Here is a 4,196-nt window from a genome sequence, read left to right on the forward strand (position 1 = left end):
AGAAGGAAAGAGAAGAGAACAGAGGGAGAGGACAGAGAGAGAGAGAAAGAAAGAAGGAGAGAAAGGACGCAAGGGAAAAGGGGAAGAGAGACAAGAAAAAAGGGAATAGAGAGAGGAAAGAGAAATGCTATCACCATAACTCCACTGCCCAGAACAGTCAATAGATTAGGGCTGAAAAGTGGGAGACCAAGGATCAAATCCCTATTCTGCTTCATTAAGAATAGGCTTTTGAATTCCAACCTCCAAAATTCAGTGTGAGAACCCAGCCCATCGGACCACTGGCTATTCTGGGGTGCACCTTCTCAAGTTCTCCTGTTGCAGCTTTTCTTTTTTATATAAATAATTTATATTAATCAGTCAATATAAGAGAGAAAGAGACATTGACTTTCATCAACCTTTATTAGTAAAAAGAAAGTTAAAGTTTTAAAAATTGAGCTAAAAGCAATTAAAACACAGAACCCTACCTGGGACTAGTCACGAGAACAAACCACCAAAAAAGAACAATTCAAATAAAGTGCCAATGATCAAAACCCTTAGAGAGACTGACTCTATGGCCCAGTGATCTGAGCATTTTTTTGGGACATGGCAGATCAAGATTCAAGTCTCCATTTCAAGTTTAAAATATAAATGATTGTGTATAGTTTCTGTGTTGGGTCTCACAACCATAGCAATATCAAGAAATTATTTTGCAAGATCCATACAAATTGGAGTTAGAAATTAAATTTTGATTTTGTTTTTAAAATACTTACCAAAAATCCCAGTTTTCTGGAGTTACAGTCAGCAAATCTTTATCATAACCCTTTTCCGTTACCAGGTACTGAGCAAAACTGTCATATATTAACTAGAAATAAGAAAAAAAAAAGTATTATAAGCAAGAAATGGTGGCAAATCCAGATTACCTTACACTAGTGGCCTATTAAATATAATGGACAATGCCTGTAAAAGAAGTACAATTTACCCATACATATATAAACTCAATTTTAATTAATTTCCAATTCCCATGCTTAACACACACAATGAAATTACTGTTTAATATATTTGCTGGGGGAGGTTGTAGTTTCAAGAAGTAAACAAAAATTACCAAGATCTATACATTACAATAGATTGAATTCTAACATTGTTACATTATTTCTATTCAGATAAAGGATCCAAAGCCAAATGCTGCCCCATGTAATCTCAGTAGACAAGGGCTACTAAGTATACCATGTTAACTGATATAGTAGTAGTATACCATATTTAAACATGCATAGATTTTTTTGTCAACTATACATTCCACAAAGCCAGAAAGATTTACTTTGGGCAGATCTTACTGAAGGTGGAAGAAGAGCTTTTTGAAAAGTGTGTGTCAAAATGGAATTTCTACAAATTCTGGATTTTTTAACTAAACAAGTATTTCACAAAAAAGTATGCTTGCTCCATGGCAAATAGTAATGTTCTATTGAAAAAAATAAAAGCATGACGTCAACTATATTAATACAAAATGGCTCGTCGGTGCCTCTTGAGAGTTGCAGTTTGGTTGCCATATACTCCTATCCTCTGTTATGGATCACACCTCATTCTTTCATAATGCACCAGAAGCAGAAGCAGCTTCATGGTGAAAAGCCTCTGACTTCTCTGACTACTTCAGTTGCTGGAAAAGAAGAAGGTGCTAGAGTACAATGGGGGTACTGTTATTGGATCCTGGTTAGCATCAGCCCAGTAAACCATGATCATATATACAAGACAAAAGTAGTATTCAACTTCCATTACATTTGTTTACTAATAATAATAGTTCTTATTCCTCAGTATCATTTTGGCTACTGAAGACAAAATAACTATATAACTGGCAGACAAGGCAAGCCCAGTATTTAAAGAGTAGGCCCAAATATGCAAGAAACTCCACACTAGGAGAATGAAGTGGATGAGGCTTTCCTCAAACTGCTAGCAGAAGTTTCCCAATCACAAGCCCTGGTTCTCATCACCCTGGCATCTTCTGGGAGGACAATACAGCAGTGAACAGGAACCTAGAAAGTTTTTGGAGAGTGCTGGGGACAACTTCCTGATTCAAGTGTTGGAGAGACCAACTAGGGGCCATGCTCTTCTTGACCTGCTGCTCACAAACAGGGAAGAATTGGTGGTCAATGTAGAAGTGGATGGCAACTTAAGCAGCACTGACCACAAGATGATTTTCTTCAGGATCCCAAGGAAAGGAAGGAAGGAGAGCAGCAAAATAAGGATCCTGGACTTCAGAAAAACAGACTTGGACTCACTCAGGGAACTGACAGGCAGGACCCCCTGGGATACCCGTCTGAAAGGGGAAACAGTCCAGAAGAGCTGGTTGTATTTTAAAGAAACCTTATTAATGGCACAGAAACAAACCATCCCGATGCACAGGAAGACTAGCAAGTATGGCAGAAGACCAGCAAAGCTTAACTCTTCAGTGAGCTACAACACAAAAAAGAAATCTTACACACAAACTAAGTGTGTCCAAGTTGTGTGGAAACTTGGACACACAACTAGGGAGCAGAAGAATATTCCTTCAGCATGTAGGGATGAAATCAGGGGCTGTGTCCACATGAGCGTGGACATTTGCTTTCCTAGGGACAAGTATCAGTGGCACTTGTCCCTGAGGAACGCCTGTACCACATGTGGTAAAGTAAGGCTTTGGTGTGTGCCAAATTACACCAGGTGGGGTAGGAGAGGCTGAGGCCAGCACTGGGCTGGCCCCAGCAGCCTTACCTGGGGCTCTCGGGGCCTCCCGGGGCTGCAGTAGCAGGGATTCTTCCGCGTGGAGTCTGGCCAGCAGCCACAGCACAGCTCCAGGCCACCCGGCTCCACTTTTGAGTGGCACAAGCTGCCCCTGCATGCGCTACTCTGATTTTTTTTCTCCCCTTTTTTTTTTTTTACCCCATCGATGCACTGCTCCGCTTTTTCTTCTGCAGGTTTGTTTGACCCCTGGATATCCAGTGATTCTTCTCCTCTATTCAGCACTGGTGAGGCCACATCTGGAGTATTGTGTCCAGTTATGGGCCCCCCACTACAGAAAGGATGTGGACAAATTGGAAAGAGTCCAGCAGAGGGCAACTAAAATGGTGAGGGAGCTGGGGCACATGACTTATGAAGAAGGGCTGAGAGAATCAGACTTTATCTGGAGAAGAGAAGACTGAGAGGGAATTTAATAGCAGCCTTCAACTACCTGAAGGGGGGTTACAAAGCGGATGCGTCTAGACCGTTCTCAGTGGTAGCAGATGACAGAACAAGGAGAAATAGTCTCAAGCTGCAGCAAGGGAAGTTCAGGTTAGATATTAGGGAAAACTCTCTCAGTAGGATAGTAGTAAAACACTGGAACAGGCTACCCAGAGAGGTGGTGGAAGCTCCATCCTTGGAGGTTTTTAAGACCAGGCTAGACAAAGCCTTGGCTGGGATGACAGAGTTGGGGATGGTCCTGCTTGGAGCAGGTAGTTGGGCTAGACTCCCTGAGGTCCCTTCTAACCTTAGTTTTCTATTTTCTATGCATGTGTGCAAGTGTGTGTGTGTGTGTACACACACACAAAAGCATACGTATATGCATATGAATATGTGTGCATGTATATGCATATACTTCTGCATATATGTGTACATGTGTATAGAAATATGTACATACACCCACACACATACATATATGCATGTGTGTGCAGGCGTGTGCATGTGCATATGTGTGTTCATGTGTGTGTGCGAGCATGTGCATATGTGTGTGCATGCATTGGTGAGACACAGGGGGTACATGCAGGTGCACATGCACCCCAAGATTAGCAGCGCACCCCCTAAAAGAAGCGCCGCCGACACTGTGGGCAGTCGCCCCTCGCCACCCCCACCACCCCCGTCACCTGGGGGCAGTTGCCATGCCCCCCAACCTCCAGGGGCACGCATCATTCATGCGTGCATGCATATATGAACGTGTAAAGTTAGTTCATAAAAGTTCTCCATTAAAGAGTCGGGGCACACATGCGATAGATAGCACACTCCGAGGCCGGAGTGGTCGCTGTGCTACGAGCCTGCAGTGCAGACAGCAGCAATCCGAGCACCTCTCGCTCATTTGAAGCGCCCGGGGCAGAGCCGGGGGCAGGAAGAGAAGGCGGAAGTTTACAGCGCTCCGTTTCCCGCCCCGGCACATGCTCCGTGGCTAGCAGCCGCGGGGGGGGAGGAGAACGGCTCCTTCCTAGGATAGAAGGGGCGGG

The 4,196-nt window shown here is 43.8% G+C and overlaps 1 protein-coding gene across 2 annotated transcripts in view; it reads right to left on the reverse strand.

The window, feature by feature from the left end:
* LOC102376702 (dermatan-sulfate epimerase) overlaps nucleotides 1-854 on the reverse strand; it is a 350,602-nt gene extending 349,748 nt beyond the window's left edge. For both annotated transcript variants that reach the window (XM_025207040.1, XM_025207039.1), the window contains exon 1: nucleotides 750-854. The gene's annotated coding sequence lies outside the window, so the exon portion shown is untranslated. The remainder of the gene's footprint in view (nucleotides 1-749) is intronic.
* Nucleotides 855-4,196: the final 3,342 nt, after the last annotated feature.

Source organism: Alligator sinensis, unplaced genomic scaffold (assembly GCF_000455745.1).
Source record: "Alligator sinensis unplaced genomic scaffold, ASM45574v1 scaffold38_1, whole genome shotgun sequence".
Taxonomy (NCBI): domain Eukaryota; kingdom Metazoa; phylum Chordata; order Crocodylia; family Alligatoridae; genus Alligator; species Alligator sinensis.